Source organism: Callithrix jacchus, chromosome 10 (assembly GCF_049354715.1).
Source record: "Callithrix jacchus isolate 240 chromosome 10, calJac240_pri, whole genome shotgun sequence".
Lineage (NCBI taxonomy): Eukaryota > Metazoa > Chordata > Mammalia > Primates > Cebidae > Callithrix > Callithrix jacchus.
Window position 1 is genome coordinate 71,943,140 of NC_133511.1, and position 14,957 is coordinate 71,958,096.

Below are 14,957 nucleotides of genomic sequence, written 5' to 3' on the forward strand. Positions count from 1 at the left end.
ATTATGCAGCAATAAAAAACAATGAGTTCATGTTCTTTGTAGGATCATGGATGAACCTGGAGAACATCATTCTCAGCAAACTGATGCAAGAACAGAAAATAAAATCCCACATGTTCTCACTCATAGGTGGGTGTTGAACAAAGAGAACATACGAACACAGGGAGGGGAGCACTACACACTGGGGTCTGTTGGGGGAATAGGGGAGGGACAGCGGGGGGGTGGGGAGTTGGGGAGAGATAGCATGGGGAGAAATGTCAGATATAGGTGAAGGGGAGGAAGGCAGCAAATCACACTGTCATGTGTGTGTGGATCTTGCATGTTCTACACATGTACCCCAAAACCTAAAATGCAATAAATAAATAAATAAAAAGAAAAAATAAAGGCAAAAAAAAAGAAAACCTTAGTATAATCAAGATGGCAGTATTCCCTAAGTTGATCTACAGATTCAATCCAATTTCTATCACAATTCAAGTTGCTTTTGTTCCCAGAAACCAACGAGCTGGCTCTAAAATTCATATGGAAATAGAAACAATTCAGAATTACCAAAGCCATTTTGTAAAAAGAAGAGCAAAGTAGAGTACTCCCACTTCTAGATTTCAAATTTTACTACAAATCAACAGTAATGAAGACTCTACATACCGGCATGGAAGAGACATATAGGTCAATGGACCAGAACTGAGAATCCAGATGTCAGTTGATTTTTGACAAGGGTGCCAAGAAAATTTAATGGGAGAAGGAGTCTCTTTTATTTTTTTAATCAACAAAATTTATTTCATTAAGCATGAAGTTACATTCACATTTATCTACAAACACAGTAAGGAAACAAATATTATCAGCTTTCTTGCTGTAGTACCGGATGTTCACTGACAGGCTCACTTGAAGGCAGAGTCTACCCTGACGGGGACTCGAGATCAGTCACAACTACTTGGGAAAAGAACACAAAGACCACCAGCTTTCTTGCCATGGTGCTGGATGTTCAGTGGTAGGCTTACTTGATGGCAAAGTCAACCCTAATGAGGACTCGAAAACAGTCATAAGTACCTGTGAAAAGAACACAAAGACCATGAGCTTTCTTGCGGTGGTGCCAAATATCCGGTGGCAGGCTCACTTGAAGGCAGAGTCAACCCTGATGGGGACTCAAGATCAGCAGTAAGTACCTGGGAGTACACAAAGACCATCATATTTCTTTCTGTGGTGCCAGATGTTCAGTGGCAGTCTCGCTTGAAGGTGAAGTCAACCCTGATGGTGACTCAAGATCAGTCACAAATACATAGGGGGAGAACACAAAGACCACCAGCTTTTTTGCTGTGCTGCTGGATGTTCAGTGGCAGGCTTACTTGAAGGTGGAATCAACCCTGATGGGGACTCCACATCAGTCACAACTACTTGGAAGGGAACACAAAGACCACCAGTTTTCTTCCTGTGGTGCCAGATGTTCAGTGGCAGGCTCACTTGAAGGCAGAGTCATCCCTCACAGTGAATGGAGGTCAGTCACAAATACTTGAGAGGAGAATGCAAAGACTACCAGCTTTCTTGCTGTGCTGTCGAACGTTCATTGCATGGGAGGCTCACTTGAAGGCAAAGTGAACCATGACGGGTACTTGAGCTCTGTGGAAAGTACTTGGGAGAGAACACAAAGACCGCCAGCTTTCTTGCTCTGGTGCCAGATGTTCAGTGGCAGGCTCACTAGAAGGCAGAGTGAACCCTGATGAGGACTGAAGATCAGTCACAAGTACTTGGGAGGAGAACACCAAGACCACCGCTTTCTTGCTGTGTTGCTGGATGTTCAGTGGCAGGCTCACATGAAGGTGAAATCAACTGTGATGGGGACACAAGATCAGTCACAACTACTTGGGAGGAGAACATAAAGCCCTCCATCTTTATTGCTGTGGTACTGGGTGTTCAGTGGCAGGCTCACTTCAAGGTGGAAACAACCATGACAGGGACTCGAGATCAGTCACAACTACTTGGGAGGAGAACATAAAGCCTGCCAGCTTTGTTGCTGTGGTGTTGGGTGTTCAGTGGTGGGCTTGCTGGAGGGCAGGGTCAATTCTGACAGGGACTAAAGATCATTCACAACTACTTGGTAGAACACAAAATAGTTGGGACTGATCTCGGGTCCCTGTCGGGGTTGACCCTGCCTTCAAGTGAGCCTGCCACTGGACATCTGGCACCACTGCCAGAAATCTGAAGGTCTTTGTCTTCTCATTCCAAGTATTTGTGACTGATCTCCAGTCAAACTCATCATACTGCCAGCTTTCTTGCTGTGATGCCAGATGTTCAGTGGCATGCTCACTTGAAGGCAGAATCAGGAACTTGAGATCAGTTGGAACTATTTGGGTGGAGAACACAACCACCAGCTTCCTTGCTGTGCTGCTGGATGTTCAGTGGCAGCCTTTAAAGGCACAGTCAACCCTGACGGGGACTCAAGTTCAGTCACAAGTACTTGAGAGGAGAACACATAGACCACCAGCTTTCTTGCTGTGGTGCCGGATGTCCAGTGGCAGTTTCATGTGAAGGCGGTGTCAACCCTGATGGGGAATCAAGATCAGTCAGAAGTACGTGGAAGGAGAACAGAAAGTCTACCAGCTTTCTTGCTGTGGTGCTGGATGTTCAGTGGCAGGCTCACATGAAGGCAGAGTCAACACTCGAGGTCAGTCACAACTACTTGGTAGAGCAAACTAGTTGGGACTGGTCTCGGGTCCCTGTCAGGGTTGACCCTACCTTCTCATGAGCCTGCTGCTGGACATCAGTCACCAGGGCAAGAAAGCTTGTGGTCTTTGTGTTCTCCTCCCACATACTTGTGACTGATCTCCAGTCAGACTCATTGTACTTCCAGCTTTCTTGCTGTGATGCTGGGTGATCAGTGGCATGCTCACTTGAAGGCAGAGTCAACCCTGTCATGGACTTGAGATCAGTCAGAACTATTTGGGAAGAGAACATAATCGCCAGCTTTCTTGCTATGGTGCTGGATGTTCAGTGGCAGGCTAACTTAAAAGCACAGTCAACCCTGACAGGGACTCAAGATCAGTCACAAGTACTTGGGAAGAGAACATTTAAACTGCAGCTTTCTTGTGGTGGTGCCAGATATTCAGTGGCAGGCTCACTTGAAGGCAGAGTCAACCTTGACTGGGACTCAAGATCAGTCACAACTACTTGGGAGGAGAACATAAAGACCACCAGCTTTATTGCTGTGGTGCCGAATGTTCAGTGGCAGGCTCACTTGATGCAGAGTCATCCCTGTTGGGGACTGGAGATTAGTCACAACTACTTGGGAGGAGAACACAAAGACTGCCAGCTTTCTTGCTGTGGTGCCAGATATTCAGTTGCAGGCTCAGCTGAAGGTGGAGTCAACACTGGTGGGGACTCTAACTCAGTTACATTACTTAAGAGGAGAACACTAAGACAACCAGCTTTCTTGCAGTGGGGCTGGATGTTCAGTGGCAGGCTCACTTGAAGGCAGTGTAAACTGTGACCGGGAGTTGAGATCAGTAACAAAAACTTCGGAGGAGAATATAAATACTGCTCTTGCTGTGGTGTCAGATGTTCATTCCATGGCACGCTGACTTGAAGGCAATGTAAACCCTGACGGGGACTCGAGATCAGTCACAACTACTTGGGAGGAGAACACAAAGACCACCAGCTTTATTACTGCAGTGCCGGATGTTCAGTGGCTGGCTCACTTGAAGGTGGAGTCAACCCTGACCGGGAATTGAGATCAGCCACAACTACCTGGGAGGAGAACACAATGACCACCAGCTTTCTTGTCCTGGTGCTGGATGTTCAGTGGCAGACTTATTTGAAAGCAGAGTCAACCCTGATGGGGACTCGAGATCATTCACAACTACTTGGGAGGAGAAGAAAAGGCAGCCAGCTTTATTGCTGTGGTGCTAGATGTTCAGTGACAGGCTCACTTGAAGGAGGAGTCAACCCTGACAGGGACTCCAGATCTGTCAGAACTACTTGGGAGGAGAACGCAAAGACCACTAGCTTTCTTGTCCTAGTCCCAGATGTTCAGTGGCAGGCTTCTTCAAAAGCAGAGTCAACCCTCAGGGGGACTTAAGATCAGTCACAACTACTTGGGAAGAGAACAAAAGACAACCAGCTTTCTTGCTGTGGTGCTGGATGTTCAGTGGCAGGCTTACTTGAAGGCAGAGTCAACCCTGATGGGGATTGGAGATCAGTAACATTTACTTGGGAGGAGAACCCAAACAGTGCCAGCTTTATTGCTGTGGTGCTGGATATTCAGTGGCAGGCTCACTTCAAGACGAAGTCAACCCTCATGGGGACTTGAGACCCGCCACAACTACTTGGGAAGACAACCAGCTTTCTTGCCCTGGTGCCAGATATTCAGTTGCAGGCTCACTTGAATGTGGAATCAACTGTGATGGGGACTCAAGATCAGTCACAACTACGTGTAAGAACACAAAGACCACCAGCTTTATTGCTGTAGTGCAGGATGATCAGTGGCAGGCTCACTTCAAGGAAGAGTCATCCATGACAGTGACTTGAGATCGGTCACAAGTAGTTGCAAGGAGAAAACCAAGACTGACAACTTTATTGCTGTGGTGCCAGATGTTCAGTGGCAGGCTCACTTTAAAATGGAATCAACCCTGATGGGGACTGGAGATCAGTCACAACAACTTGGGAGAACACAAAGACAGCCAGCTTTCTTCTTGTGGTGCTGGATGTTCAGTGGCAGACTCACTTGAAGGCGGAGTCAATGCTGATGGGGACTCAAGATCAGTCACAACTACTTGAGAGGAGAACCCAAAGACTGCCAGCTTTCTTGCTGTGGTGCCAGATGTTCAGTGCCATGCTCACTTGAAGTTGGAAACAAATCTCACGGGGACTCAAGATCAGTCAAAACTACTTGGGAGGGGAACACAAAGACCACCAGCTTTCTTGCCCTGGTGCAGGATGTTCAGTGGCAGACTCACTTGAATGTGTAATCAACCCTCACAGGGACTCAGGATCAGACATAACTACTTGGGAGGAGAACATAAAGACCAACAGCTTTATTGCTGTGATGCAGGATGATCTGTGGTAGGTTCACTTGAAGACAGTCCACCATGACAGGGACTTGAGATCAGTCACATGTATTTGGGAGGAAAACACAAGGACCACCAGCTGTCCTGCTGTGGTGGTAGATGTTCAGTGGTAGATTCACTTGCAGGCAGAGTCAACCCTGACAGGGATTTGAGATAAGTCACAAATAGTTCTAGGAAAATAACAAGACTACCAGATTTCTTGTTGTGGTGTTGGATGTTCATTCAGTGGCAGGCTCGCTTGAAGGCAAAAGTTAATCAGACAGGGATTCAACATCCTTCCAAAGTACTTGGGAGGAGAACACAAGGATCACCAACTTTCCTGCTGTGGTGCCAGATGTTCACTGGCAGGCTCACTTAAAGATGATATCAACCCTGACAGGGACTCATGATCAGTCACAATTACTTGGGAGGAGAACACAAAGACCACAAGCTTTCTTGCCGTGGTGCCGGATGTTCAGTGGCAGGCTCACTTGAAGGTAGAGTTAACCCTGATGGGGACTGGAGATCAGTCACATCTACTTGGGAAGAGTAGACTGCCGGCTTTCTTGCTGTGTTGTGGGATGATCAGTGGCAGGCTCACTTGAAGGCAGAGTCAACCCTGATGGGGACTTGAGATCAGTCACATCTATTTGGAAGGAGAACACAAAGACTGCCAGCTTTGTTGTTGTGGTGTCAGATGTTCAGTGACAGGTTCACTCTAAGTTGGAATCAATCTTAATGGAGACTCAAGGTCAGTAACAACTACTTTGGAGGAGAACACAAGGACTGCCAGCTGTCTTGCTGTTGTTTTGGATGCTCAGTAGCAGGCTTATCAGAAGGCAGAAGCATCTTGAAGGGAGCTCGAGATCAATCAGAATTATTTTTGTTCAGTAGCAGGGTCATTAGAAGATGGATCAACCCTGAAAGGAACTCGCTTTTACCTTAAATATTTGGGGGTTGGGGGGAAAAATCCAGGTCTTGGTGGAAGATTCGGAGGAAAACCCCTGGGTGGATATGCATTCCTCAGTGCAAATGGAGCATATGGTGGACCTGGGAAATCGCTTGGTGGAAAATCATGTGGAGAAACTCCAAGCAGTGTTCCTGGAGGAGGTGGGGGGAAAGGAGTTCCTCTTCTCATATCGGTAACATATGTGTAATGCTCTCTGCCAAATCCTGTGTTTGGAAAATCAACTGCAGAAGGATCTTTATGCAAAAATTTGAATTTCATCTCTGTGTCAGTTAATTTTTGTCTGTCCTTAGCATTTTCCTTCCTTAAGCCATTGAGGTTTATTTCAGCAGTCTGAGCTGCCAACCAATTGTCATGTGCTTTTTTTTTTTAAGGGCGTAAAATCTGCTCTTGATAAGAAAGACTCGTTCTTTCCAACTCTTTTTCAAGATGTTGGGCTTGCTTTCTATACTTGTCCACCTGGTCAGTGGTATAGTTGATCTTTTTGCCTTGTTTAGAAAGTTTCTCGTCTCTCTAACTGGTAATTTTCCTCTATAGTTAATGTTTTTTAAAATCTCACTGTTGTTTCTTCATGTAATTCAGTCATTACTTCAAGTTTCTGTTGAAGCTTCTGATTCTCACTTTCAAAATCTGTTTTCTGACTGCCAAGATGCTTGTTCAGACTGAAGATGTTTAATATGCCCCATAAGCTGCTTCTCTGTTTTCTCAATTTTGGACAACTAAATGTAAATTTGGTTTCTTTCCCCTTCTAAAATTTTTAAAGAAGCATTTAACTTAGCAGCATGAATCAGTTTCTTCAAAGCTCCTTTTGGAGGATCAGCTAAGGAAGCACCATTTTCTGATTCACTCTTCATTTCTACTTTTGAGTTATGATCATCCATTATGTCTTCTCCAAGCATAGCAGCCCAATCTTTCATCTTCAGCAAGTGTTTAGTCAGCGTCTTAACGTGATTGTCTTTGTCATTTAGAACTTGTTCTGTGTGACTTTGGAATCCTCAAATATTATTTTCTGTTTATTAAGTTCACTCACTTGTTCTTTCCATACTTCAGCTTCTTGCAAAAGATGTTTCTGGCTTTCCTGAAGTTGAGAATTTTCATTCAAAACATGTTTTAATGCTATCTTCAGTTGTTCTCCATTCATTTGAAATATATTGAAGGGCATTTTGGCTTCAGCTAGTTGTGATTTGAGGGATTTTGCCAGATCTTCTAGAGACTGTCTAATTTCTAAAATATCCGCCATCAACTGATGTTGTCTAGAATATCTGTATTTCTCTTTTAACTATTTTTTTACATACAGTATTTCATCCTCCATTTCAGAAATGGACCTGCTCAGCTTTTCACAGTTTGCCTCCAAACTTTGTGCTTCTGCTGCCTCCTTCTTGAAGCTGACGTCCTGTAAAGATGACTCTCCTTCATAGCCTTCATAGCTTTTTTGTAGAAAACTCAATTTTTCAAGTAGTTTACATTTTTCTTTAATTTGCTCACAAAGCACTACAGCAAGCTTTTTCTCTCTTCTCACATATAGCCAACTCCTAACTGATCTAAAACTTCTCCACAAAAAAAGGGGAATAGCAAAAAATCCAATAACACCTGTCCATATCACTAATTCCCATGGAAAGCCATTAGAATTTGATACCATGCTTTCCGGCAGTGCTGCCACAATCCTGTGTAGCTTCTCCATGACCAGCCCCAACTAGGGCTGAGGAGTAGCTCCGGGCTCCTACATAGCGGAACAGGCTGTTCTGGTGGTCGCCGCAGTAACCTCAGCCTGTTGGGGTTCACAATAAGCACGTGGAATGAGTAGCCTTCAGTCTGGAACTGGAGCAGACCACTGAGGAACCGGCTGCAGGGGGAGCTGTGGACAGGGGCAGGGGGCGGCAAAGGTCACTGGAGAACAGGTAGCCTTCAGTCTGGAACCAGAATCCACATGCAACAACTGGAGCAGACCACTGTGGAGACGGCTGCTGGAGGAGCTGGGGGAAGCTGACACCCACAGGCCTCACAGGCCCACACTGCCCACCCCTTGTTACACTTTACATCTTAAGGTGGCGCAGGTCCGGGCCTAACCCCTATTTAACTGTTTTTTTTTTAAAATTGGTAATATAATATTGTGTTAATTACTTTTGCTTTTTAATAATAAAAACATTTGTCAAGGAGAAAAAAAAAATAAAAAGAATAATCTAGCCCCAGAGACAGGCAAAGACCAGCAATATCACCTCTCCACAAACAATGACAAAAAAGGATGAACAGGAACTGAGAACCTCACCAAGGGGAATACGTAGATAATCAGAGGCATAGTATATTGGAGAGAGGGCCTTTTCATGCTTCGTCTTGTAACAGACAGGGAAAACTGAGGCCCAGAGCAGGAATGTGAGCTGCCCAAGGTCATACAGTGAGTTAGAACAAGATAGAATAATGGTGTTGAAGTAGATACTGGGCTGGAGATGCGGAAGAAGACGACACACCCATGAGGAGCAGATATGAGTTTGTGGGACCCAAAGTATATAAAATTGGGGGGTGCTCTTTATTTAAGAAAGAAAAATAATACACAGCTGCAGATGCAAAATTTCTGGGACCCTGACCAGGGCCTTTGAAGGGGCCTGGGCAGGTGAGGAGCCCTAAAATTTAAGCCTCATTAGCTTCACAGCCAATATGCCTCTAAAATACTCCCGCTAACTACCCTGGAGAAGGCTAGATGGAGTAGAAAACAGTGAGAAAGTCACTGGTTTTCTGTTTACCAGTGCTGGGGTTTGCTCCCATCTATCGTTTCTACAGGATTCTGGGCTGCAAGAGGCAGGAAGAAGGAAGAAAAGAAGGGAGAAGGCGTTCCAAGCTGTCAACTATGACAGGGATGCTTAAAAATAGAATCCCAGCTGGTCTGAGAAGCTGTAGGCAGATATTGGGCCTTTCTCTCTCATGTCAATTGCTCTGCAGGTGGGAGTAGGCTGGCCCATAGGCTCCCTAGCACTCCACTGTCCCTCCTAAAGGCTACCTTGAGCTGTTAGCCCCCTCTAGCTGGGTCCTGGGCTCCTAATGACCACGAAATAGCAGCCAGGAGCTGTTTTTTTCCATTTCTTGGAATCCGATAAGACATGTCAGGTGTAGTTTTAATATCACTGTCCCCATGAAGTCCTACTTGGTCATTCTGACAAAGCTTGTATACTTGTATGGTACTATAGCTTTCTCTCTTTTGTCATAATCATGTGTTCCTGCCTAATTTCTCTTATCAGCCTGAGAGCAGCATGATGCAGGAGGAAGATGACTGAGCCTGGTCGAGTGATAGAGGAAGGCAGTGGTAAGAACTAATTCTATATGATAGGCATTTTATATAGACCGATTCATTTCATTCTCAGAATATTTCTACAGAACATTTCTCCTTGTTCAAAAACAAAGAAAGTGAAGCTAAGAAAGCTTAAGGGAGTTATGCAAGGTTCTACAGCCAGAATACAGCCAAGAACTGAGCTCGGGTATCTGACTTCAAAGTGTTTTCTCTTTTCATTATACTGTATTGTCTTCTTTCAAGTCTTTCCAGTCCTAATTCTATTTTTTAAAAGTTGTGTGATTTTGTGCACATTGTCTAAGTGAGTTTCAGTCTCAGGTGTAAAACGGTAATATTATATTAACCTTATACTGCCATTTTGAAAGTTAAGTAAAACAATGCATATAAAGTGCTTATCATCGTACGAGGCACATAGCGTAAGAAGAGTTAGACTTAGTGTTGCATCAAGACTGGGAGGAAGTAAAAGCTCCAGGAAACAATGCCTTCTGTAGACAGAGAGCCACCCATGATTGAATGGGACAGAACACTGGGTCCAAGGGGAACCTCAGAGCTTGCTATGAGATGATATTAGACAGTGATATGTGTAGGCAAATAAGGGGTAGAAAAAAAGTGGTGTACAGTGGAATAAACCTAGAAATCAAAAACAAGAGAAATTTTGGAAACTATATAAACCCATGGAAATTAAATGATACATTTCTGAATGACAGTGAATCAATGAAGAAATTAAGAAAAAAATGAAAAATTCCTTGAAACAAACAGTAATGATGCTGGAAATGCAACCTACCAAATCTATGACATACAGCAAAAGCAGTACTAACAGAGAAGTTTATAGCTGTGCCTATATCAAAAAAGAAGAAAAACTTCACATAAACAGCCTAATGATACATCTTAAAGAACTAGAAAAGCAAGAATAAACCAAACCAAAATTAGCAGAGGAAAAGAAATAATAAATATCAGAGCAGAACTAAATGAATTTGAAATGAAGAAAAAAATACAAAAGATCAATGAAACAAAAAGAAGTCTTTTTGGAAAAAATAAACAAAATTGACAAACCTTTAACCACATAAAGAAAAAAAGAGAGAAGACCCAAATATATAAAATCAGACATGAAAAAGGAAACTGCATCTGATACTGCAGAAATTCAAAGGATCATTAGTGATGACTGTGAGCAACTGTATGCCAATAAATTGGAAAATCTAGATGAAATAAATTCCTAGAAACATAAAATCTACCAAGATTGAACAGTAAAGAAATCCAAAACCTGAACAGACTAAAAACAAGCAATTATATTGAAGCCATAGTAAAAAGTCTCCCAGAAAAGAAAAGCACGGGACCCAGTAGCTTCACTGCTGAATTCTACCAAACATTTAAAGAACTAATACCAATTCTACACATACTATTCCAGAAAATAGAGGAGGAAGGAATACTTCCAAACTCATTCTATGAAGGAATACCAAAACCAGACAAAGATACATCATAAAAGAAAACTATAGGTCAATATCAATGATGAATGTTGATGCAAAAGTCTCAACAAAATACTAGCAAACCAAATTCAACAATACATTAAAAAGATCATTCATCATGACCAAATGAAACTTGTCCCTGGTATACAAATCAATCGATCAATCAATGTGATACATCATATCAACAAAATGAAGAACAAAAGCCATGATTATTTCATGATTATGATTATTTCAACTGATGCCAAAGAAGCATTTGACATAGTTCAACCTCCCTTCATGATAAAACCCCAAAAAAACTGGGGATAGAAGGAACATACTTCAACAATAAAAGTCATATATAATAGATCTATAGCTGCCGGGCATGGTGGCTCATGCCTATAATCCCAGCACTTTGGAAGGTCGAGGTGAGCAGATCACCTGAAGTCAGGAGTTCAAGACCAGGCTGATCAACATGAAGAAACCCTGTCTCTACTAAAAATCCAAAATTAGCCAGGTGTGGTGGCACATGCCTGTAATTCCAGCTACTGGGGAGGCTGAGGCAGGAGAATCACTTGAACCTGGGAGCCAGAGGTTGCAGTAACCCAAGATGGCACCATTGCACCCCAGCCTAAGCAATGAGAGTGAAACTCCATCTCAAAATAATAATAGATCAATTACTAGTATTATCCTGAATGGGGGAAAATGGAAAGTCTCTTCTCTAAGCTCTGAATATGACAAGGATACCTACTTTCACCACTGTTATTCAATATAGTACCTACCTAGAGCAATCAGACAAGAGAAAGAAAAAAGAAGATCCAAATTGGAAAAGAAAAGTCAAATTATCCTCATTTGCAGATGATATGATCTTATATTTGGAAAAGCCTAAAAACTCCACAAGAAAACTATTAGAGCCGATAATCAAATTCAGTAAAATTACAGAATAAAAAAAAAAATACAAAAATCAATAGCATTTCTATATGCCACCAGTGAACAATCTGAAAAAGAAATCCAGAAAGTAATCCCTCAGTTAATGTGATTTCTATTTTTAAAAAGAAGGAAAGAAAAATGTTTGTAAAAGAAAGTAATCCCATTTCCAATAGCTACAAATAAAATAAAATACTTAGGAATTAACAAAAACAAGTGAAAGATTTCTACAATCAAAACTATAAAACACTGATGAAAAATTGAAGAAGACACAAAAAATTGAAAAATATTTCATGTTCATGGATTGGAAGAATCACTATTGTTAAAATAACCATACTACCCAAAGCAATCTACAGATTCAATGCAATGCCTATCAAAATACCAATGACATTCTTCACAGAGAGAGAAAAAGAATCCTAAAATTTATATGAAACCAAAAAAGACCTAGAATAGCCAAAGCTATCCTTAGCAAAAGAACAAAACTGAAGGAATCGTATAACCCAACTTTAAATTAGACTACAGACCTATAATAACCAAAGTGGCCTGGCACTGGCACACAAATCAGGGGAACAGAACAGAGAACTCAGACATAAACCTATACCTCTAGAGTTACTTATTTTTGACAAAGGTGACAAGAACATACAATGGGGAAAGGACAGTCTCTTCAATAAATGGTGCTGGGAAAACTGGATATCCATATGCAAAAGAATGAAACCAGACCCCTATCTCTTGCTACATACAAAAATCAAATTAAAATGGATTAAAGACTTAAATCTAAGACCTCAATTCATGAAACTATTACAAGAAAACATTGGGAAAACTCTCCAGGACATTAGACTAGGCAAAGATTTCTTGAGCAATATCCCACAAGCACAAGCAACCAAACCAAAAATGGGCAAATGGGATCACATCAAGTTAAAAAGCTTCTGTACAGCAAAGGAAAGAATCAATAATGTGAAGGGACAACCCACAGAAGGGAGAAAATATTTTCAAACTACCTATCTAACAAGGGATTAATAACCAGAATATATGAGGAGCTCAAACAACTCTGTAGGAAAAAATCTAATAATACCATCAAAAAATGGGCAAAATATTTGAATAGACATTTCTCAAAATGTACAAATGGCAAACAGGCACACAAAAAGGTGCTTAATATCACTTGTCATCAGAGAAACACAAATCAAAACTACAGTGAGATATCATCTCACCCCAGTTAAAACGGCTTTTATCCAAAAGACAGGCAATAACAAATGCTGGCAACAATGTTGAGAAAAGGGAACCCTTGTACACTGTTGGTGGGAATGTAAATTAGTACAACCACTGCAGATAACACTTCAGAGGTGTCTCAGAAAAGTGAAATCGAGCTGTGATTCAATAGTCTCACTCCTAGGTTGTATCCAAAAGAAATGAAATCAGAGATACCTGCACTTCCATGTTTATTGCAGCACTATGCACAATAGCTAAGATTTGGAAACAATCTAAGTGTCCATCAACAGATGAATGGATAAAGAAAATGTAGTATTTATACACAATGGAGTATTACTATTCATCCATAAAAAGGAATGAGATCATGTCATTTCCAACAACACTGATGTGTGGTCATTATGTTAAGCAAAATAAACCAGGTACAGAAAGACAGACTTTGCATGGTCTCACTTATTTGTGGGAGCTAAAAATTAAAACAACTGAACTCACTGAGACAGAGAATAGAAGGATGTTACCAGAGGCTGGGAAGGGTAGTGGGGCAGTGGAGGGGAAGTGACAATGGTTAATGGGTACCCCCGAAAAAAAAATAGTTAGAATGAATAAGACACAGTATTCGCTAGCACAACAGGGTGACTACAGTAAAAAATAATTCAATCATATGTTTGAAAATAAATAGTATTTGTTTGTAACACAAAAGATAAATGCTTGGGGTAACATATCCTATTTACTCTTAAGTGATTATTACACATTGCATCCTTGTACCAAAATACACATACCTACTAAGTACCCACAAAAATTAAAAATCTATATTTTTAAGTGGTGGAGTCAGTATTTGAATTCACATCTGCCTGATCCCAAAGGCAATGCTCTTTCCACTAGATATTCTGGCTCTACCTACAGTGATCAGTCAGGGCAGGAAAGAAATGGAGGCAGTTTGGAATCACTCAAGACTCCTCCCTGAGACCAATGCAGAAGAAAAGAGGTTTAAGTCTGTAGCTCTGCAGACTTTAATCCCTCAGAAAGCCCAGGTGTACTGTCCCTGACCCTGCAGGGAAGTCCCCATGTTGTTTCTGGATCAGTATCCGTAAACAAGACGGGGAGCAGCCACACTAGAAATCTCACTCACTCAACCTTCTAAGAAAAGGTTTCATGCTAAGATTCAGAAACTCTGCATGATATGGGGTCAAACAAAAGAAAGGGAGATGTTGCAGTAAACATGAACAAGGTGGACCTTAGGCCAGAAGCTGGCCCCTCTCACAACACCTCCAATCAGAGTCTTGAATGACCACACACTCTGGTTAGTTATTATTTGTTTGACTAGTAGAGAGCAAGAGACACTTTGTGGAAAAATTTTGTTCCTTCAAGCTATTTGTAGGGGAGAGCAGGAGGGAGAGAAGAAAAGAAAGTAGAAGGAGTGAGGAGAAAGCAGGTACCATTTGGGGTCTAAGCTTTGTTGATGGGACACAATGCCTTAGAGGTGGGGCCCTCCTGGAGACCGTAACCCTTACTACAGATGCTAGCCATGGTCGTTTGGCTGCTTCCTGCTCTCTGGGCCTCATTCACTGCCTCTCAACTCTAGGAAGCACTTGGTCAGCCAGACTCTTTTTTCATTACTAGCAACGTGCACAAAGCCCTCATCTGGATAGGGCTCAATCCTTTGGAAACAAAATGCTAACCTAGCCATTTAGCCACATCTTGAGGGCAGGAAATAGTTAAGCAATTAGGCCCATTGACGTAGTACTTTGGCTTAATCAGTTTTGGGCACCAGAACCCTAACTGGGCATATAAGTAGTGAGAGATAAGACATGGAGTACTCGTGAAGAATGTACATTTGAATGATAAGGCTGGTTTGAGTGATAAGGCTATCCAATTTCCCAGGTTGAAACAAGCAGGCTTTGAGTGATGTGGGAGAGGCAGAAACCTGAAACATTCCATACCAGGATATATGATCCCAAGTATAGTTCAAGGAACAGGGCTACAACACTGAATGTGGGCAAGTAGGGGCAGGTGGAAAGGCCCCATAAGGAGAGGGGCAGATCCCTCCAGGTGGAATCCAGTTTGTGGGAAGGGGGAAAAATTTCTTGATGCCTAAAACCAGAATTAAGTCC

The 14,957-nt window shown here is 42.2% G+C and overlaps 1 pseudogene; it reads right to left on the reverse strand.

The window, feature by feature from the left end:
• Positions 1-812: 812 nt before the first annotated feature.
• LOC128929149 (cTAGE family member 9-like) lies at positions 813-7,731 on the reverse strand (annotated as a pseudogene).
• Between the last annotated feature and the right edge of the window lie 7,226 nt (positions 7,732-14,957).